This window comes from Acinonyx jubatus, chromosome A1 (genome assembly GCF_027475565.1).
Source record: "Acinonyx jubatus isolate Ajub_Pintada_27869175 chromosome A1, VMU_Ajub_asm_v1.0, whole genome shotgun sequence".
NCBI classification, from domain to species: domain Eukaryota; kingdom Metazoa; phylum Chordata; class Mammalia; order Carnivora; family Felidae; genus Acinonyx; species Acinonyx jubatus.
Genome location: NC_069380.1, coordinates 42,769,795 through 42,794,538, shown reverse-complemented (window position 1 = coordinate 42,794,538; position 24,744 = coordinate 42,769,795).

Here is a 24,744-nt window from a genome sequence, read left to right as displayed (position 1 = left end):
AGAAACACCTGAAATTCACTCTTAAAACATGCTAGTGTCACACAAAGATTTCAAAATTAACAATACAGTAGAGAGGAAGATGGCTGCAGAATAAGAGGACCCTAGACTCAGCCTGTACCATGAACACAACTAGATAACTATCAAATCTTCCTAAATACCACAAAATCAACCTGAAGACTGACAGAACAACTAAACTCCACAACTAAAGGGAAAGAAAAGTCCAATTTGAGGAAGATAGGAAGTGCGGAGATGTAGTCTAGGGAAGAAACAGATTGTGGGTGCTGCAGAAGGTAGGTGCTATGGCCCTGGAGAAGGGTGTAAGAGAGAGGAGCACACAGGGGAAAGCACAAAGGAGAATGTTACCCTAAAGCCATTGGCTTGGGAAATAAGAGGGGTTGGATTTTGTGAGTTCTTGCAACCAACAGAGCTTAAAGCCTGAAGTTATAAAGATCAATGGGCTTGGTTGGGATAGAGCCATGAGGATACTGTGCTTCTCTTGGAAAGAAGGCAGGCAAACAACCCAGGGGCAGACAACATGGAAACAGCAATCTGAACAGTGCCTGGGGCACAGAGTGGGGAGATTATTCACTCTTCTCAGAGTGCAACCCTAAGAAGCAACTTTCACAGAGACAGTTTTCTGGGAAAAAAGGAGCTGATGAGCATCATTCCCCTCCTCTACCCCACAGCATAAACATGGAGCCACTTGTTGGGAAGCAGTGCAATGCCAACACTGACTGCCTAACTTACTTACACCAAGACCTCACCTCCAGCACTCTGCACTCTGGTGGGACGGTCTCTCAGTCTCAGAACAGTGGGCTCCTACCCAAGAAGACCAGCAAAAACAAATAAACAAACAAACAAAACCCTCCTCACACCACATATCAAAACCACAGAGTTCTACAGGGCCTAAGTTTTGTTGGAGGTGGTGTGAGCTCATTTCACAATTAGTCCAGGGCACACCTCGTTAAAACTCGCTACATTCAGGCCAGGACCCAAACACTGCCTATAACAGGCAAGGAGAGCCTCTGTAGATGACTGGCCTAAAGGATACAGCAGTGAAAACATAACAGCAGAGTGTATGCAGCATACACTGGAAAAAAATCCCTGATGCACAAGGACCTGGACACCACATCATCTCTTCTTCTTAAGGCCATTACATTCAGCATCAATAGACATAACTGTCTTTTCTAACACAGAGAAGAAGCCAGAGAATTACACAAAATGTGAAGACAGATGAATTTATCCCAAATGAAAGAACAAGATAAGGCCACCATGGCCAGAGATGGAAGAGAAAGAGATATAAGTAACATACCTAATGAAGAATTTAAAGCAACAATCATAAGGATACTTATGGGGCTTGAGAAGATAATAGAAGACAAAAGGGAGACCCTTCCTACAGAGATAAGAGTTTCAAAAAAGTATCAGTCAGAAATAAAGAGTGTATTAAATGAGAATGCAAACAGGCTTGATGCAATGAATAGCTGGCTGGAAGAAATAAAGGAACAAATTAGTGACATAGTCGTATGTCATTAAGTTCATACATAAAGTAATGGAAGGTAATGAAGGTGAACAAAAGAGAGGAAGAAGAATTACGCAACATGAGAATAGATTTAGGGAACTCAGTGACTCCATCAAGCATGATAACATTTGTATTATAGGAGTCTCAGAAAAAGAAAAGAAACAAAGGGGGAAGAAAATTTACTTTAAGAAATAGGAGCTGAAAACTCCCTTAATGTGGGGAAGGGAACAGATGTCCACTTCCAGCAAGCATGAACAACTCCCATCAAAATCAACAAAAGCACGCCAACATTAAAACATCTTATAATTAAATTTGCAAAATATAATGGTAAAGAGAAAATCTTAAAAGCAGCAAAACAAAAGAATCCTTAACTTACAAGGAAAAGCCCACAAGTCTAGCTGGAAATTTCTTAACAGAAAATTGGCACAGCAGAAGGGAATGACATAATATATTCAAAGCGCTGAATGGGAAAAACCTGTAATCAAAATACTCTACTCAACAAGGCTATCACTCAGAATAGAATACAAAGAGTTTACCCAACAAACACAAAATGAAGGACTTCATGACCACTAAACCAGCACTGCAAGAAATATTAAAGGGAACTCTTTGAGTGAAAGGAAAGCCCCAAAGTGACAAGGACAAGAAGGAATCAGACAAAATCTCCAGAAACAATGACAGAAGAAGTAATAAAAGGGCGCCTGGATGCCCCAGTCAGTTAAGTGTCCAACTCTTGATTTTAGCTCAAGTCATGATCTCACCATTTGTGAGTTCAGGCCCCACATTGGTCTCTGTGCTGCCAGTATGGAGCCTGCTTGGGATTCTGTTTCCCTCTGTTTCTGCCCCTCCCCTGCTTGCTCTTGATCTCTCTCTCAAAATAAATGAAAATAAACTAAAATCAAGTAATAAAATAGCAATAAATACATACCTAGCAATAATTATGTTGAATGTAAATGGACTAATGCTCTAGTCAACAGATATAGGGTGTGAGAATAGATAAAACAAAAACATAAAAACAAGATCCATCTATATGCTGCCTACAAGTGACTCATTTCAGACCTAGATACCTGCAGACAAAGTGAAGGGACAGAGGAAAATTTATTACGCAAATTTATGTCAATAGAAAGCTGGAGTAGCAATACTTATATCTGACAAATTACTTTAAAACAAAGACTGTAACAAAAGTCAAATAAGGACACTATATTATCATAAAGGGGACAATCCTGCAAGAAGATATAACAATTTTGAATATTTATGCACCCAACCTGGAGCATCCAAATATATAAGACAATTAAAAACAAACATAAGGATCTAATTGATAATAATACAATAATAATAGGAGACTACCACCCCATTTACAACAATGAACAGATCATCTAAAAAGAAAAGAAACAAGGAAAAAAATGGCTTTCAATGACACACTGGACCAGATGAACTTAAAAGGCATATTTAAAACATTTCATCCTAAAATAGAATACACATTCTTTTCAAGTGCACATGGAACATTATCCAGAATAAACCACATATTAGATCACAAAACAGGCCTCAACAAACAGAAAATTGAAGTCACACGATGCACCTTTCCTGACCACAATGTTATGAAACTAGAAGTCAACCACCAGAAAAAATATAGTAAGACCATAAATACATGGATTAACCAACATGCTACAAAACAATAAATGGGTCAAATGAGAAATCAAAGAAGATATAAAAAAATACATGGAAACAAAAAAAAAAAGAAAATATAACGTTCAAAACATTTGTGATGCAGCAAAAGCCATCTTAAGGGGGAAGTATATAGCAATACAGACCTACATAAATACACGAGAAAAATCTCAAATAAACAAACAAAAGGAACTAGAAAAAGAAGAGCAAAGCCTAAAGACAGCAGAAGGAATAAGTAAAAGATGAGACCAGAGATAATGATATAGAAACTAATCAAACAAATACAATAGAAAAGATCAATGAAACCAGGAGCTGGTTCTTTGAAAAAATTAATAAAATTGATAAATTTCTATCAGAGTTATCAAAAAGAGAAAGGAGACAAATACATAAAATCACAAATGAGAGAGGTGAAATAACAAGCAAAAATTACAGAAATACAAACAAATAAAAGAGAATATTATGAAAAACTAAATGCCAACAAACTGGATAACATGGAATAAATACACAAATTCCTAGAAACATAGAAACTATCAGTTGAAACAGGAAGAAAAAGACAATTTGAACAGACCATTAACCTGCAAAGAAATTGAACCAGTAATCAAAAAACTCCTAATAAAGGCAGTCCAGGACCAGATGGCTTCTCAGGCAAATTCTATCAAACATTTAAAGAAGGGTTAAGACCTATTCTTCTCAAAATATTCAAAAAAAAAAAAAAAAAGAAAAAAAAAAGGTAGGAAAATTTCCAAATTCATCTAAGAGGCCAGCATTATACTGATACCAAAAGCAAATAAACACACCACTAAAAGAGAGAACTACAGGCCAATATCCCTGATGAACACAGATGCAAAATTCTCAATAAAATACTAGTATAAGAAATCCAACAATACATTAAAAAAATCATTCACCACAATCAAGTGGGATTTATTCCTTAGTTGCAAGGGTGGTTCAATAGTCACAAATTGACAAAACATAATACATCACATTAATAAAAGTATAAGACCCATATGTTCATTTCAAATTTGCAAGTAAAGCACTTGATAACATCCATTCAGGACAAAAGCTCTCAACAAAATAGGATTAGAGGGAACATACCACAACATAATAAAGGCCACACCTGAAAAACACACAGAGAATGTCATCCTAACAGGAAAAAAAAACAAAAAACAAAAAACAAAAACAAAGAAACAAACAAAAACTGAGAGCTTTTCCTGTATGGTGAGGAACAAGAAGGAATGATCCCTTTCACCACTATTACTTAACATAGTACTGGAAGTCCTAGCCATAGGAATCAGACAAGAAAAAGAAATAAAAGGCATCCAAATCAGCAAGGAAGAAGTCAAACTTCCACTATTTGCAGATGGCATGATACTCTATATAGAAAACCTGACACTCCACCCCAAAACTGCTAGAACTGATAAATGAATTCAGTAAAGTCACAGGAAACAATATCAGCATACAGCAATCTGTTGCATTTCTATACACAGATAATGAAGCAGCAGAAAGAGAAATTAAGGAATCAATCCCATTTACAAATGCACCAAAAGCTATAAGATACCTAGGAATAAACCTAGGCAAAGCATTGAAAGACTCTGAAAACTATAAAACACTGACGAAAGACATTAAAGATGGCGCGCGTGCGCACACACACACACACTCACACACACACACACACACACACACACACACACACACACACACACACATGCAAAGACATTCCAAGCTCATGGATTGGAAGAAAATATATTGTTAAAATGCCTATACTGTCCAAAGCAATCTACACATTTAATGCAATCCCTATCAAAATACTACCAACCTTTTTTACAGAGCTAGAACAAACAATCCTAAAATTTGTATGGAAACACAAAGGACCCCAAATAGCCAAAGTAACCTTGAAAAAGCAAAGCAAAGCTGGAGGTATCACAATTCTGGACTTCAACTTAATATTACAAAGCTGTAATATAAACAATATATACAAAAGGTGTAATCAAAACAGTGTAGTACTGACACAAAAATAGACACATAGATCAACAGAACAGAACAGAAATCCAGAAATGAACCCACAACTATGTGGCCAATCAATCTTTGACAAAGTAGGAAAGAATATCCAGTGAGGAAAAAAAAAAAAAAAGTCTCCTGAACAAATGGTGTTGGGAAAACTGGGCAGAAACATAGAAAAGAATGAAACTGGACCATTTTCTTACACCATACACACAAATAAATTCAAAATGGATGAAAGACTTAAATGTGAGACCTGAAACCTAGAATCCTAGAACAAAGGCAGTAAACCTCTTTGACACTGGCTATAGCAACTTCTTACTCGATATGTCTGCTGAAGCAAGGGAAACAAAAGCAAAACCAAACTGTTGGGAATTCATCAACACAAAAACCTCTGCACAGCAAAGGAAACAATCAACAAAACTTAAAGACAACCTACGGAATGGGAGGAGATACTTGCAAAGAGCATGATAAAGAGCTCTTTGTATCCAAAATACATAAAGAAATCATAAAACTCAACACCCAAACACAAATGATCCAATTAAGAAATGAGAAGATGTGAATAAAGAAGACATCCAGATGGACAACAGACACATGGAAAGATGCTTGACATCACTCATCATCAGGGAAGTGCAAATCAAAACTACAAAACTACCCCACACCTGTTAGAATGGCTAAAACAAAAAACATAAGAAACAAGTGTTGGACAGGATATGGAGAAATAGGAACCCTTGTGCACTGTTTTTGTGAGTGCAAACTCTTGCAGCCATTCTGGAAAACAGCATGGTGTTTCCTCAAAAAATGTAAAACAGAACTACCTTCTATCCAGTAACTGTATCACTGTGTATTTACCAACAAACAAACAAACAAATAAGAAACACTAATTAATAGGGATTCATGCAGTCCTATGTTTATTGCAGCAGTATTTACAATAGCCAGATTATGGGAGTAGCCCAAGTGCATCAGTAAATGAATGAATAAAGAGGAAGACACGCACACACACTGAAATATTATTCAGCCATAAAAATGAATAAATCTTGCCATTTGGAACAACACTGATGGAGATATAGAGTATAATGCTAATGCTAAGTGAAATAAGTAGTTAGAGAAGGACAAATACCATATGATTTTATTCATATGTGGAATATAAGAAACAAAAAAATGAGCAAAGGGAAAAAAGTGACAGAGGGAGAGAACACAAACTAAGAACCAGACTCTTAGCTATAGAGAATAGACTGTTTACCAGAGGGTAGATTTATGGTGGAATAAATGAAATAGGTAATTGGGACTAAAGTGTACATTTGTCATGATGGGCATTGAGTAATGTACAGAATTGTTGAACCACTATATTGTATACCTGAAACTAATGTAACACTGGATGTTATTATATTGGAATTAAAACTAAAAACTTAGTAAAATAAATAAGTATATAAATAAATAAATATGTAAACATATAAATAAAAAAGCATTTAATAAAAAAAATAGCCATTAAAGCACTGGGCATAACGGGAACAATACTGATAACAGCATTTCAAGCTTTATCATACTTTGTAACATGGTTTTGTTTTAATGGATTTCTTGTTTCACTATTTTATCAACTAAACTAAAATGGTTTCTGATTTCTTTGCAGGTCTCAGGGTGTGTATGGCATTATAAGTCTCCATATCTGAACCAAATTTTTGGTGTGGGCCATGGTCACTGCAAGTGACCATGATAATAAACTACCTCACGTCTATATTAGTTTACTAATTTCTGTATTAGCAAGTTTACTAATTAATTATACTTTTAAATTAAAGAATGAGGAAGTCTAGTCAGTCTGTATTTTTTTTTACTCTAGAAAGAGTGCTAGTCATCAGAATTTTGGCATCAGCTATTTTAGACTAGTGTTTTAGTGCATTTCAAATCACATTTCATAAAAATGCCTTCCTTCTTACATATTACATCTGTTTCTGTTTACATATTACATCCCTTTGGGACTTCCCAGAAATTTTTTCTTCAATCACTGAAATAAGGTATTTAAATAAATTAAATAAATACATTATTAAGTAAAGAAGAATAGAAATAATTTACTTATAGGCAGGGGTACTGATAAGAAATATAATAAACAAGATAGCTCAAAAATATCTAAGAAATGGAAAAGACAACGCTACAATAGATGATTTCTGGGCATTAGTATGTCTTAAGCACTAGGTTTTCAGGAGGATTAAAAAATAACCAAGATTTATTGAACATATATAAGCACCACACATTGAGATTCTTTATAAATGTTAGCTAATTCATCCTTGAATTGATTTTGAGGTGTTTATTTTTATCCTTATTTTATAAAGAGTTTGAGACCCAGAGAATTTCATTGCCTTCAACAAAGTTTCATAGCTAGCAAGCGATAGAATTGGGCTTCATATCTACATCTTTCTAAATCCATAGCCCATACATGAACATAACTATTGAATTCGTCAATTACATTACACTGTGCATTAAAAATAACAAGAACACTTTTGCACCCATAATTTTATTTTAAATGTCATAGTGACTTGAGTACAGGATAATAGAAACTGCAGGATAATGTGCCAAACTGCATGTTCCCTTAACCATTCTATGTTCCTCTCAACTCCTAATCAAGTAATCACAGATTTGGGAGGGGCTTAAAGGATCAGCTAATAGACACTCTTTCCTGGGCATGATAACTGATATAAAGCATCCTCTAAGATCAGTGCCTTCTTTCCCTTTTTTCTTCTAGGTACATCTCCATTTTGCAAACCAATTATCCTTTTGTGGTGTATGCTCTATGATGCTAAAGAATATAAGCAAACAAACAAACACTTAACATTTTATAAATAAACTCATGTACTTTTTTCTAAGTGAATAATTTGTAAATTTAACATATGAAACTAAAAGCAATTTTCTGATTTACTGGAATTCATTATGCTAACCACAGTGTCCACTGTCTACTTTTATCCCTAGGCAATTTTACTCCCCTTTTGTTGTGTTCCATTTAGTTTTCTCTATCGTATGTTTGTTATCTGTTAGTAAGTCATTGCAGCCTGTTTTTCAGCTTTAGGGGAGGACAAATAATTTCGATTACTATCATAATTTGGGAAATATAATTAGTATGACTTTGTCAAGATGGTGTAAATAAGGAGAGTCACACCAGTCCCTAAGTTAGTCTCTCTCTCTCCTTGTTTTATTTGTTTTATATAGTGACTTAACTTGAGCTTAGTAGAAGAATACAGAAAAAACAGCTGCAAAAACCATACTTTATATCATTGGCAGATTCTTCAGAGACTGACTTATTAAATACATATATTTATTTTTATATGAGGTTAAAGACTAAATTTACCACATAATATTCATATTTCACATGTACATTTTGAATTGTAGATAATTGGTCAATATGGTTCTTCTGCACTTTAATCTTTAGCAGAAATCTGTCTGTAGTAAATTGTTCCCATTTAATTTCAATTAATTCTATACAATAGGGTCTAATGCATTTTGACCTTAGTCTTCAGTGAGGGATGTATAAGATTGGTAATGTATATAGTATTTTCATTAGGCACTTACATGTGCAAGTGTTAATTATTAAAAAGAAAAAGAAAACAAGAACATATGATGCAAATATGATACTGCTTACCAGATATATAGTAGGATATAATTGATGATTTGTCTAAAAATCAATTTACACTAGACAGTTCCATATCTATTTTAGTGGCATGTCAACATTGTGGCATTATATTACCTTTCATATAAAATTTCACTGTTCTAGAAGTAAATGCTGCCAATTTTTTTGTTATTTTTCAGTTATTGCTTTGATCAGTTCATTATAAAAATGTAATGCACTAAAGTTAATAATTACATAATGGGGGAAAATACTGGAAACCAAGTTTTAGTATCAACTATGTGACTGTTTAACCTTGAACTCAGTCAATATTCTTGGGATTCCATTTTACTGAGATTTAGAATCAGAGTAACAGACCTAACCTGCTAGATACAATGGGATATCGTAGGGAATAGTTACATAGCATCTGTGTTAGTTGTATATTTATCAGAAATAGTAAAAGAGGAGCTTATAGAGCTTGAAAGGTAGGAGGGGAGTGCATAATGAGGAATAACATAATTAAATAATTAAAATCTAAAGCAATGGATGTATTTAGCCTTGTGGGTAAAATCTTTGACCCTGTGACATCCAAGTTTGCTAGAATCCTAACTGTCTTATCATGGTTGAGATGTAAACTGAAATAAAATGATGAAAAGCTAAAACAAACAAACAAACAAAAACTAAACAACCAAAAAAAACTAGAATCTGCAGAACCTTATTTATTATTTATAACTTCCTGACACCATATTTCACAGGAGAAGCTAGGATGGCAGGGTGGGAAATGTTGAATTTAAGTAGAAATAGTCAATTACCAGGTGCATCTAGGATGAACTACATTTGGGAAATGGTGCTGTTAAGTCCTTCTCTGTGAGGGCTAATTATTGTTTACCCTAAGAACATGTATACAATGGCTTGTGTCTGCTTGCCTATGAAAGGGGTAAGATTTCTCTTTGCCTTTGCAATCTTTTAGGGTACTGCCTGTGATGTACGCTACACTCTGGTTTAATGCTTATTCCATAATAAAACTGTTTTTTTTTCTCTACTACCTTTGTGGAGATGTTTTTTTGAATTGGGAAAAGATTTCATTTTTAATCATATTTGCCCAACAAACAGCAATATTTGTGTGTGTGTGCACATGTGTGCACACGTATCTGCCCATTTGGAAAACTGTCAAAGAAAAAATGAGAATACTTGTATATTATTATATTGTATTCAGTTTAAATGGCTAATTAATTCTATTAGCTATTACATACATAGAGAACCCACTGTTCATGGATAATTAGCTAACAATTTGATATTATACTTCTATTTTAAGGAGATATATAAAATAAACATTCTCCTTATTTTTTAACATGTATGTGCCAGATTTTACAAATGTTGCCTAAAGCCACAGTTATTATAATCCACATTTTAAATAGTCCCATAACTTAACAGCTATCTATTGTTTAATTAAATTTCTGGCTCAAGATGGAGCTGTTCCTCCCCAACTTGCCACATCAACAAACTGAAACTTAGATGACTTTTGTGTCCCTATAAATGCTGGAAATTATGTAGTGATTATTCTTTCTACAGAAAAGCAAAAAATATAGGATGGCTGTAGGTGGGATTTTAAAATCTCAATAAAAGTTGCTAATTTGAAACCTAAGATGGGACATAAGTAGAAAGGCTGTTTCTAAGGTCACCTTCTGTTACCATCCTGAATTAAATGCACTTTGGGATAATATGAAATATTGCACTAGAAAATACACTTTGGAAAAATTCTAGTTGTATGCAACAGTGTGAGACAATAGGCCACGTTTTCTAACCAAAAAACAAACAAACAAATTTGGAGGGGACAGCTCAAGAAATAGTAATGTGTTAAAATCTCTTTAAACATCTAATATATATATTTTTAAATGTTTATTTTTTTTTAAAGAGAAAGAGAGAGAGAGGGAGAGAGGGAGGGAGGGAGACACAGGGTCCAGGCTCTGTGAGAGTCTGACGCAGGCGGGGTTCGAACCCAAGAACCTTTGAGATCATGACCTGAGCCGAAGTCGGACTTATGAAACTGAGCCACCCAGGCATCCCATAAAATCTACATTTTTAAAACACTGGAAAGTTCCCAGTGCAAATTACATGTTTACCATACTTTTATCTCTTCCTCAGAAGAATCCTATTAAAAAGGGGGATGGGACAGATGGCTCACATCTATTGTTGATTTTATAAACCTTTTAAACTCAACTTACTGCATATTTTGCAGTGATCTGAAACATCTTTCACCAATACCTATTTGCATTCAGTTGCCATTTGCTCAACCTATCAGGTATTTTTCCATGACTTTCTTTCTAACCTAAATGAAAATTATCCTGTGGACTATTTAAACCTTGACTATCTCATATTTATTTATTTGTTTGTTTGTTTCTTTGTTTGTTTATTTTAGAGAGACAGTGCAAGCAGGGGAGAAGGACAAAAAAAGAAAGAAAATCTTAGGAGGGAGAGAGAATCCATGCTGAGTATGGGGCCTGATGTGGGGCTCGATCCCACAACCCTGGGATCATGACATGAGCCCAACTAAGAGTCATTCGTTCAGTAGACTGAACCACCCAGGCACCCCTCAGATTTATTTTTAAAAACTGGATTTTATTATTTGATTAATGATCTTATTTTACTTTTTGATGAATGGCATGTGACTGAAATGGAATGATTAAATGTAACCAAATAAAATGTCAGTTTACAACATCTTAAGACCTAGAATTATCTCTGAGCTCCCTAAGTCTCAGTTTGATTACTTTCACACCAAGATTCAAATGTTGCTATAAAAATAAAGACAAAAGACAGTCTTGGGTAGACGATCCACCACTTGAATTAAACTTGCTGATACTTTTATCTAGCTGTTAAAGTTTTCAAAGGATAGATATATTTTATTTCTGAATTGTAGTATGCAAATAACTATTTTGTTTCTGTAAAATCTCACATGTATAGCCCCAACAATGTTTTTATGGGGTTGTCACTTGGTTTAATGAACACAGTTATGCACTGAGGAGTACTTAGTTCTGTTATGATGTGTCATATTATCAATTCCATTATAAATCTATCAACTAAGAAACTCATATCAGCAGCAGGACAGTTGTTCTATTATAAAATTAACTTTCGGATCCAAAAAGGCCACATGAAAACTAAATGTGCCTATTATCATTAATAAATTTATTTCATTTTGATGTTGCTTATCAAACATTTTATGTTTATTTTTTCAATGTTTTTTGGACATTAAAGAAGTTAAAAACTGCAAAAAATTGTTTTTGAAATTTTCATTAAGTTCTTGGCAAGAAAGGCAGAATTCAAGGAGATATACTTTTAAAACATAATTAGCATTGATTGAATCTGTACATACAAATCCTAAAACACAGTCTTGTGATACTTCCCTAAGAGTCAATACCTGTAGGGCCACTTGAATTTGACTAAAAACATTTAAAATATATTGCCAATAGTTTAGTGATATTGAGGTAGGTAAAGGAAGTAGAATAATACCTGCTGCAGAGAAAACAAGCAATTTTGAAACAAAAATTCCAGGTCAGGAAACTAGAAATTTTGGAATCTACCTGTTAGTGCCTAAATCAGTGTATTGAGAATCTATCATACCAATTCTTTAACTTTTGCTAATATTTACTTTGAAAATTTAAAATAGCAATAAGCCAGTGGTTCACCTGACCACATGGAGGGAATATGACACTGCTACTTCGAAAATATCTATTTGGCCAGCTGATCTGATATTTAAAAACTATACCGCATGTCATACTGAAATATACTGGACAGCCATCCCTCTGAAGAATAGCATCATTGGAATAAAAAGGCCAATACAAATTATGTTGTCTCACCCTAAATGATTTGTAACTTGCAAAAAGAAATGGAGCAGTCATTCCAATCTTTATTGGTATCTAATTGATAATCAGCACCTTTTGAAATTATGTTATATCACGATAATTACAAGTTTCTAATTTTAAAATAGATGAATTAAAATGAACATACTTTTTAAACATGTTAATATGTGAAGTTTTTAGCAGGCAAATAAAAACAAGAAGGGAAATTTTTCATTTAAAATTATATGTCTGCATGGTATTTTATTTTATTTTTTAAGTTTATTTATTTATTTTGAAAGAGAGAGAGAAAGAGTGTGTGTGAGAGGGCGAGAGGCAGAGAGAGAGAGAGAGAGAGCGAGAATCCCAAGCAGATTCCATGCTGTCAGCACAGAGCCCAATGCAGAGCTTGATCTCATGTACTATGAGATAATGACTTGAGCTGAAGTCAAGAGTCAGATGCTTAACTGACTGAGTCACTCAGGCACCCCATTTATATGGTATTTTAATGCAATGAGCATGCATTACTTTTATTATTAGAGAAAAGAGACATATATGAAGAACTATGTGAAAATTGTAGTATTCTATATAGTATTTTATATATTAAGGGACATAACTATATAGTTTTGAAGGAATTTAGAAGTAAATGAGACTGCAAAGTCTTTATTGGGAGGATCTTGCATGAAAATTTGCTCTAGATTTAAGCACTATGGAAATTTTATCCCATAATCAGAGAAGATAAGGTTTTAACCTGGAGCCTCACTCATTTTGAAAGTCATTCCAAGGATGCATTGTTATTATAGGAATATCTGGGTTTAGCCAGGTTGTACCAGTGAAATGAGATTCATGCCCCAGAGGCAAACATCGAGGAAAAAAAAAAGAAACATATTTTTTTTAAGTGAAAAAAGCAGACCATCTTTAGGAGGGCAAGATACATTATGTTCTTGACCTAAGAAAGCTATAGGATAAAGGCTCTTTGCTGAAGGACAAATGTAGAAAAAATACATGGGAAAAAATATTATTTTTCTATGGGAAAATAAACTACCCAGAGACCTAACAAAACTCAACTGACCACAGGGGGCCATTCAGTCTGAGACAGATTCCTACAGCTAGAGAAGCAGAACTAAAGTCAGTCAAAGGCCAGAGATCCAATCAGAGAAATGTCAGTTTGAAAAATAGTGAGAAAAAAGTACCATGTAAGCTTGGAGTTTCAGAAGCTCCTTGGCATTTGCCTGGATAAAAAAGTTAATGGCTGTAGCAGAGCTTTTTTTTTTTTTTTTTTTTTTTTTTTTGATGAATAGTTTCGGGGAAGAACTGGCAGATAATAATGGCGTAGGGAAGGAAGTGAAGAAGCAGTCTTTGGTGATGGGAAGAGAAGGGATCCAGAACAATTGTGGACAACATTTTTTTCATTTTATTAAAAGACAAAGTTGAACACACCAGAAAGATAAAAGCAAGATGGTAAGCTGAAAGTGGAGAAGTAATTGTAAGGGAAAGAAGGTACCAAGTACCAAGTGCAGGTGCTAAGTCAAGTTGAGGACAGTGGAAAACTAGGATGTGTAGGGAAAAGTAGTAATCACAAGGCAGTGCTGAAAACCACAAATTTGCTTTCCAAGTTATGTATGTCAGCACATAGCAAGAAGTCGTAGTTATGACAGAGGGCAAGAGGGAAAGGAAAGCACGGATTTCAGCATTTACAATCATTAACCTAAATTCTAAAGTAGATAAAGAGGAGTATGAGGAAAATTTGCAGCTGAGGAATTGAGAAAAAGTTTTTCTAGTGCATCTGGATAAGTTGGCTGTCTTGATCAAGTTGGAGTATTGGGAGGTTGGAGGGAGAGGTGGGTTGTAAACCACCTAACAAGCTCTGTAATTCAATATAGTTTACCAATAGTGTTAGTGTATCTTCAGTTCATAATGGAAGATGTGGAGCTTCAACACAGTACATGTTTGATTGAACAGTTAAACCAAAATAAAGTGCTTTATTACTATTAGTATTAGTCCTGAAAATAAACCTGTTTGTAGCTAAGTTTCATGAAAAAGTACCACAATCTTTGTTAATATAATAATAAAAACCAGGAGGGGATTTTTGTTTGGTTTTTGTTCTTTTTTTTTTTTTTTAATACAGCATTAGCTTTGCCATCAACTCTATGGATTTTAGGCCACATAGATCTTTTAATGGGAAACACAGACTATAAGCTATCCAGTTACTTGCTAATGATGTCAAATTTGATTTCCCTGCCATTCAAGTAGTCTCAAAAGTATGCTGATACAGCTGATATTTGAGAACATGAGGAATAGGTTTCCTCTTGTTTCCTTAAAATTTTCCAAGATGCATTCTTGTATTCAGTTAGTTCACTGGAAATTATATACCTGAACCACATTACTGTCCCACCACCACTACAAAATGCCTCTACAGAATAACCTTTATTATTTACGCTTAGTCTTCACCCAGAGATGCTATTAAAGCAGAAAAAAGAGAAATGTCCTTTATTATTAAGAATATAATTGATTTGACAGCTCACTGAACCACTATGCAAAAGTGTCTATGGCAGATCACTCTAAGAATCCTACAGGTGGAGGTTTTATTCCTCCTGATGGCTCACTTTAGTTTGGGCTACTAGATAATTAAAGTTCCCTCACATTTCTTTGCCCAGTTTGCTCAGTTCCTGAACTTCTGCCCTTGTCTTATCTTTCTTTCCTGCTTTTTTTTAAAATTATTTTTTTCTGTATTTAATGTAAGACTTCCCAAAATGATTTTGTAACTGACAATCTATCCATAAAAAACATAGTAAATCAGCTAATCATTCCTTGAATCAAATTAGTCAAATAATTTTTATTATTTATCAAAAAAACTAAATTATTTTTGACTAAAAAATTTAATTCTATTGGTTTATTTTTGTATTGTTAGTTTGTATCTAAGTTTTTATTAAAATTCTAGTAACATACAGTCTAATATTAGCTACAGATATACATTATAGTGATTCACCACTTCCATACAATTCATGGTGCTCATCACAAGTACACTCCTTAATCCCCATCACGTATTTCACCCATTCCCCCAGCCCTCTGGTAAACATCACTGTGTTCTCCATAGTTAAGAGTCTGTTCCTTGGTTTGACTCTCTCTCTCTCTCTCCCCCGGCCTGCCTTTCTTATTTTGTTTCTTAAATTCCACATATAATTGAAATCATTTGGTATTTGTCTTTCTCTGTCTTATTTCACTTAGCATAATGCTCTCCAGCTCCCTCCATGTTGTTGCAAATGGCAAGATTGCATTCTTTTTGATGGCTGAGTAATATGTGTGTGTGTGTGTGTGTATATATATATATATATATATATATATATATATACACACACACACACACATATTTGAGAACATGTATATATATATATACATATATATATATGTATATATATATATACACACACACACACACACACACACACACACATATATGTGTGTGTGTGTGTGTGTCACATCTTTATCCCTTTATTTGTCCATGCACACATGGCCTGTTTCTGTAATTTTGCTATTGTGTATAATGCTATTATAAATACTGAGGTGCTGTATCCTTTTGAAATAGTATTTTTGTATCCTTTGGGTAAAGACCTAGTACTGCAATTGCTGGATCAGAGTAGTTCTATTATTAGTTTTTGAGGAACATCCATAATCTTTTCCAGAATAGTTGCAACAGTTTGCATTCTGACCAACAGTGCAAGAGGGTTTTCCTTTCTCTACATCCTCACTGACACCAGTTGTTTCTTGTGTTGCAGATTCTAGCCATTTTAACAGGTGTGGGGTAGTTTTGTAGTTTTGATTTGCACTTCCCTGATGATGAGTGATGTCAAGCATCTTTCCATGTGTCTGTTGTCCATCTGGATGTCTTCTTTATTCACATCTTCTCATTTCTTAATTGGATCATTTGTGTTTGGGTGTTGAGTTTTATGATTTCTTTATGTATTTTGGATACAAAGAGCTCTTTATCATGCTCTTTGCAAGTATCTCCTCCCATTCCGTAGGTTGTCTTTAAGTTTTGTTGATTGTTTCCTTTGCTGTGCAGAGGTTTTTGTGTTGATGAATTCCCAACAGTTTGGTTTTGCTTTTGTTTCCCTTGCTTCAGCAGACATATCGAGTAAGAAGTTGCTATAGCCAGTGTCAAAGAGGTTTACTGCCTTTGTTCTAGGATTCTAGGTTTCAGGTCTCACATTTAAGTCTTTCATCCATTTTGAATTTATTTGTGTGTATGGTGTAAGAAAATGGTCCAGTTTCATTCTTTTCTATGTTTCTGCCCAGTTTTCCCAACACCATTTGTTCAGGAGACTTTTTTTTTTTTTTTCCTCACTGGATATTCTTTCCTACTTTGTCAAAGATTGATTGGCCACATAGTTGTGGGTTCATTTCTGGATTTCTGTTCTGTTCTGTTGATCTATGTGTCTATTTTTGTGTCAGTACTACACTGTTTTGATTACACCTTTTGTATATATTGTTTATATTACAGCTTTGTAATATTAAGTTGAAGTCCAGAATTGTGATACCTCCAGCTTTGCTTTGCTTTTTCAAGGTTACTTTGGCTATTTGGGGTCCTTTGTGTTTCCATACAAATTTTAGGATTGTTTGTTCTAGCTCTGTAAAAAAGGTTGGTAGTATTTTGATAGGGATTGCATTAAATGTGTAGATTGCTTTGGACAGTATAGGCATTTTAACAATATATTTTCTTCCAATCCATGAGCTTGGAATGTCTTTGCATGTGTGTGTGTGTGTGTGTGTGTGTGTGTGAGTGTGTGTGTGTCTGTGTGCGCACGCGCGCCATCTTTAATGTCTTTCGTCAGTGTTTTATAGTTTTCAGAGTCTTTCAACGCTTTGCCTAGGTTTATTCCTAGGTATCTTATAGCTTTTGGTGCATTTGTAAATGGGATTGATTCCTTAATTTCTCTCTCTGCTGCTTCATTATCTGTGTATAGAAATGCAACAGATTGCTGTATGCTGATATTGTTTCCTGTGATTTTACTGAATTCATTTATCAGTTCTAGCAGTTTTGGGGTGGAGTGTCAGGTTTTCTATATAGAGTATCATGCCATCTGCAAATAGTGGAAGTTTGACTTCTTCCTTGCTGATTTGGATGCCTTTTATTTCTTTTTCTTGTCTGATTCCTATGGCTAGGACTTCCAGTACTATGTTAAGTAATAGTGGTGAAAGGGATCATTCCTTCTTGTTCCTCACCATAGAGGAAGTGCTCTCAGTTGTTTCTTTTTGTTTTTGTTTTTCCCAGTTAGGATGACATTCGCTGTGTGTTTTTCAGGTATGGCCTTTATTATGTTGTGGTATGTTCCCTCTAATCCTGTTCTGTTGATGGTTTTTATCATGAGTGAATGTTATTAAGTGCTTTTCTGCAACTGTTGAAATGATCATATGGCTCTTATACTTTCTTTATTAATGTGATGTATTATATTGAGGGGATATTGACCCTTAATCAGATATGTCATTTGCAATTATCTTCTCCCATTCAGTAGGTGTCTTTAAATTTTGTTGATTATTTCGTTTGCTGCACAGAAGCTTTTTATTTTGATGCATTCCCAACAGTTTACTTTAGCTTGTGCTTCCCTTGCCTCAGGAGACATATTGAGAAAAGAGTTGCTATGTCAGATGTTGGAAAAATTACTGCCTATGCTCTCTTCTAAGATTTTTAGAGTTCCAGGTCTCCCATTTAGGTCCTTAATCCACTTTGAATCTGTCTTTGAGTCCTTTTTTTGTTTTGTTTTTGTTTTTTGACAATGAGTCTGGCTAAATAAAAGTTTATAAATTTTGTTGATCTTTTCAAAGAACCTGTTCCTGGCTTCACTGATCTGTTCTAATTTTTGTTGTTATAGTTTCTATTTTGTTTATTTTTGCTCTAATCATTATTATTTCCCTCTTCTACTTTTGGGTTTTGTTTGTTTTTACAGTTTATTTACTTTGAGAGAGAGAGAGAGAGAATCTCAGGCAGGCTTCATGCTTTCAGCTCAGAGCCCAATGTAGGGCTTGATCCCACAAACCGTGAGATCATGACTTAAGCTAAACTCAAGAGTTGGTCGCTTAAACACCTGATCACCTACATGCCCCTAATTTTTTTTTTTGCATATCCATTACTGCTTTTTTTTTTATTTGTGGTTACCATTTCATTTATATATAACACCTTCTTCCTATAGAAGTCTCTATTAAGCTGATAGTCACTTAATTTTGAATGCATTTTTTAGTCCTCTCTCCTCTCCATTTCAGATATTTGAGTCACATTTTGTATCCTTTTATTTTGTATTTCTCTTGAATAATTTTTTACAGTTACATGTGTCTGAATTGTTTTGCTTTTGCACTTCCTAATTTTCTTACTCTTACTCATGGTTTTTGTTTTCCACTCACAGAGTCCCCTTTAACATTTTTCCCCCTTAACATTTCTTGTAGGACTGGTTTAGTGATCATTAATTCTTTTAACTTTTGTTTATCTGGGAAACTCTCCCTCCTTTTATTCTGAAGAATAGTCTTGCTGGATAGAGTATTCTTGACTGCAGATTTTTCCCTTTCAGCACCTTGAATATATAGTGCCTTTCCTGGCCTATAAAGTTTCTGCTGAAAAATCAGCTGATAGCCTATGAAGTTTCCTTTGTATATAACTGTGTTCTTTTCTCTTTCAACCTTTAAAATTATTTATCACTATTTTTTTTGCCATTTTAATCATTATGTTTCTTGGTTGGACCTCTTTGGGTTGAATTTATTGGGGGATCCTTCTGTCTCCTGAATCCAATTCTGTTTCCCTCAACAGATTTGGAAAGTTCCCAGCTCTTCAAATACATTCTCTGCCCCCCTTTCTCTATCTTACCTTCTGGGATCCCTATAATGCAAATGTTATTACATTCAATGGTGTCATTGACTTTTTTAAGTCCATTCTCATTATGCAGTATTGTCTCTCACCTGTTCAGCTTGATTACTTTCCATTACTCCATCCTCCAGTCACTTATATATTCCTCTGCTTCCTGTAGCCACTGTTTATTCCATCTACTGTATTTTTAAAATGTTTATTTATTTTTGATAGAGAGACAGAATGCAAGCAGGGGAGGGGCAGAGAGAGAGGGAGACACAGAATCTGAAGCAGACTCCAGGATCTCAGCTGTCAGCATAGAGCCTGATGCAGGGCTTGAACCCAAGGACCATGAGATCATGACCTGGGCTGAAGACAGAGTGTCAACTGACTGAGCCACCTAGGCTCTCCTCATCTACTGTATTTTTTATTTCATTTATTGAGTACTTCATTTCAGATATGTTATTTTTTCTCTCTCTGTCAAGAGTCTCACTCATGTCTTCTGCCCCTTTCTGAAGTCCAGTGAATACCTTTATGATCATTACTTTAAATTCTCTGTTAGGCATATTACTTATTTCATATAGATCTTCTGCCGTGATTTTGTCTTGTTCTTTCATCAGGGAAATATTCCTCTCTCTCCTCATTTTGTCCACCTCTCTGTGTCTGTGTTTCCAGCATGCTTGAAGTGGGTGAGTTCTCAGGAGAGCTCAACAGCAAGACACACTGGTAGCATGTTAGGTAGCAAGTGTCTGTGCAGCCACTATTCCTGCAGGTGACTCTGTGTTCATGCTGGACAGTAGGGGAGGAAAACAGGGCCTGCCAGCTCTTTTTCTCAGAGAAGTACCCCAACATGTTCTGAAATTCATATACACAGATCTACCTCCCATTCCCCCAGGCGTTGTGTAAACTGTTGCTTCTATGTTACCTCTCTGTGGGCTGCTGTCTCTTTAAGGTCGGGGACCCAGATTTTACCCTCCAAGCTTACCTACTGAGTCAGCTGACTTTTAAGCTACAGGCTCCAAGTGCAGCTGGTTATATAAACTCAAGAAATTTGGTCCCTCTGTTTTGCAAAGCCAGACATTATGGGGATCTGTCTTCTCATGTGGGTTCCCTGGTGCTTTCCCCTCTCCATACCTTCAGTTCCTCCCTCCTATGGACAGCTTCTGATCACAGTTTCTGCTCTTCCTAACCTGTCAGATGTGGCTTCTTTTCTACATTTAGTTGTGGAATTTGTTCTGCCAGTCTTCTGATTGCTCTCCAGTCTGTTAACTCAGATGTGAGTGATATTGAATTGCAAAGATGGGATGGGATGAGCTTAGGGTCCTCCTACTCCACTATTTTCCCAAGCTACTCTGCTTTAATAGCTATTTATAAATGTGAATAGCTCAGTTAAATCAGTATCAATTGTTTTAACTTTCAAAAAATTTAACAGTTTAAGGTATGAAAGGGTAAGAGATAGGAGAGGAACAGCATCTTTGACAGGAAAAGAGAAAAAAATTGGGAAACTTAAGGAAGCCAAAACAATTTGATTATTGATTTTAGCAAACACAGGATCAGCAACTGAAATCAGACTCAAATAAGTCAGGGATCTTAGTATCAATATTTATGAAATACTTTCAACAATAAAGGTGATAAAGAAAGAAGCTCATATGAAGCAGAGATGGCATAGGAACATTAAGGACAGGTTTTCAGCATTTTTCTTCCTGCATTGGAAGTGATCCTCTGGCTTAGAATGATGTCTGTAAGGGCCCTCACATAGTGGGGCACACTAGTGGTATTATTTATATCCTAGAATATTTAGTAGTTTATGTGACATTCTGCAGAAAACTAGTTCTATAGATTCTCAGTTCTATATACTAGAATTGACAAGTACAGGGACATTATGCCAAGGATATTTCATAGATAAATTCTTTCCCCAAGTAAGTATCCTCATTTGTCTATTTACAAAGAAGTCCTATTTATAAGAAGATAAAATTTAGCCACTTTCCATCTTTCTTTTCCCTGGGGGCACCCTCCTGGTGAAGAGAGTAAGTGGATCATACAACAGAGAATTTAATTCCTTTCCCTTACTAATACACTACAATTTTGCCTTCTTTTGGTACTTGTGTTTAAAGTTGTAAGAACAAACAAGGGGCACTAATTTGAAAAACAAGACCTATGTTAAATTTGGAGATACAAAAAGCCATAAAAATGGACTGGAGAAATCTGATTACTATGTCTATAAACTCGAAGTATTTTTCCTTGTTTTTCATTACTCTGTTGTCCTTTCCATGTCTTCAGTTCTTTCTACAACATCTAAAGAGATATTAAGTAACTTTTCCCAAGATGACCATTATGTTATTTAATAGTTAACCAACACAAAACTCAAGGTCTTCCAAATTAGAAAAAAAAATGATTTTTTTTTTTAGTTTTTCCTCTTCATTGAAATATCTCATATGCTATTTATCTCAATCTTGAAACCAATTTATTATATGACTTATTGAAAAAAATTCATCCAGGGGCACCTGGGTGGCTCAGTTGGTTAAGCATCCAACTCTCAATTTTGGCTCAGGTCACGATCATAGGGTTTGTGAGATAGAGCCCCACATTGGGCTCTGTGCTGACAGCATGGAGCCTGCTTCGGATTCTCTTTCTCCCTGTCTCTCAACCCCTCCCCCATTCTCTCTCACTCTCAAAATAAATAAATAAACTTAAAAAATCTATCTAGAATCTAACATACTCACCACCATGTTGGATTTCAAGGACACAATGTAGAGTAAACTTATGCCCTGCCCTCAAATGTAGATTTACTGTATTTGTAAAAAGTACAGTAGTAAGCAAAAAATATTATGGAGGTACATATAAGGGGATTGTACCCTAGGTCTTAATGGTTAGTGTAGGCTTTCTGAGGCCAAAAGTTAGTCAGTTAGGATGGGGAAAATTATTCCATGCAGAAAGAGCAATAAATACATCAGCTTATAAATGAGAAGAAAAGATCAATATGTTAGTATTTGTTCAATATAGATTGAACAAAGTATGTGGAGTAAGAGACAGTATGAAGTAGGAATGGACACGTGATAAGAAATTAAATATTAAAAAAAGTTTGAAGAAAATCCCAAGACTTGGGAATTTATTCTGTAATCAACTGGTAGTCTTTGAGGTTAAGCATCACAATGTCATGACCACATTTATTTCTTAGAACATAAAGCAAAGCTTCTGTCTTCAATAAATGAGCCACTGGGTTAAATACAATTAAATACAATTCTTTAATTCAAAAAACTGCATGGTGATATTAATGTGTTGACATTTATTACCAATATCACAGAGGGAGATTTATTATGCAGTGTTTTCCAATCCCATTTGACTACAGACTTCTCCATCCTCTTCCAAGATTATGATAGCCAAGAATCAGTGTTTCCTACTTTATATGAGAAAATTAGTTGTTATATAATATAGAAATAGATTGAATATAAACATTACTGGAATCAAGAAAATTGGAAAAGAGTTTTTTGCAGTAATACAATTGAGAGAGATTTTAAAGGGATGAACTAAGATATTGGGGAAGTGGAGGGATGTGTACATGGATTTGAAAGTAAGGATGTGGAATTTAGAGGAACAGAATAATCTCCAAAGGGAACTGGCATAGGTTATCTGAAATACTTTTCCAGATAATTTGATAACCTCTCCTTCAACACTGCCAAGAATCAGTTGTCAAGGCGTGATACAACTTTATGGGTACCAGGTTGTGATCATGACTTATGATCTCTTAGCCCACCTTGAGATAAAAAGTAACATCTAATAAACCAGTCACATCTAGACACACTGACATGTTCTACATCTAGACAAAGAAGGTCTTATTCTCATTCTGTCACCCATTTCTGTTTTCCAGTTGTAGGTCCTTATCTAAGATGTGTAATTCTTCCCTTTATCCTTAAGAAGAAACTATCTTGGCTTTAACATTACTATCCCATCCAGTTTGCCATAATATAGTGCAGTAATCATAGAAATGCCAAAGCTAAATAACAAATAGTAACAAAGAGGGTATTAATTATGCACCATATGCTGTGGCTTTAAACAATTTAGATATGCTGGCTTTACTGTAAAAAGAGATCTGGGGGTGGGGGGATGGCATTATATGTAACATTAAATTGTTTCTTATATACTTTTTATCATGGATTGCAGTAAAGTACCCTGAGTTGGTAGGTTGCTGACCTAAAAGAAATATGACAAAAATTTAGTGAGTCAAAGAATCAATGGGGTGGATGAGTAAGAATGAATTGTAAAATCATGACCCCAACTGAATTCATGCTTTTGACTTTTCTTCCTGCCATATATGATATCACTAAGACATAGAAAACGGAGGGAACAAAAGAGATGTATTTCATTCTGATAAATATTGAGAAACATATTTTGAGGTTAATGCATTGGTACTATCTAAATTTTAAAATATGGTGTGCTTTGCAAAATTAAGGGGTGCCTAGATGGCTCAGTAGGTTGAGCATCTGACTCTTGGTCTCAGCTCAGATCACGATCTCACAGTTTATGAGTTTCAGCCCTGTGTTGGGCTTTCTGCTAAAAGCATTAGAGCCTGGCTGGGATTCTGTCTCTACCTCTTTCTGCCCCTCCCGTGCTCTCTCTCTTTCTCAAAATAAATAAAATGGAAAAAAAAAAGCAAAAAGTAATTAATATTCTAAAATAGTAAAAACAAGTGCGTGAATTTCTAAAGTGAGCACAAAAATATAGGTAATGGGGCATTCTCTGGCAAAACTGTAATAATAATTACAATATTTAAAAAATATCTTTTCCCACTGTTGAACAAATACGTCGTATCTGAGAGATGGGGAGGAAGCAGCTTCTAACCACATATTTATTTTGTTTTATAGATACCTTCATTTTAAAACTGTATTTTGTTTTAAAGTGCTCTTCAGAGTACTATTCCCTGGGAGAAATTATTCATAAATGGCACTAATGAGTGTCAAGCTGCATTTCAAGGCATTTTGAAAATTGTCCTATTAATTAATAGTGTAATTAAGCTTTTGTCAGTGACATATCATATTTCTGACAGGAATAGATGGCCTGTGTAAGTCAGTGCCAGGCAGTCATCCAGGCAGCCACTGTGTATAATGGATGGGAGCAATTTAGTGCAGGTTTACAGTGATGGGACCACCTACGTGAGGAAGGCTGGCAACTTGCATACACAAACAGTACTTTGCACTGTACTTCGGGAAATAACTGTAGCTGAGATTGATGTGGCCCCCTCCGTAGGATGACACATTAGCCTTTTACCATTAAACCATAAATAGTGTTTCTCTGCGCTTTTGTGACAAAAATG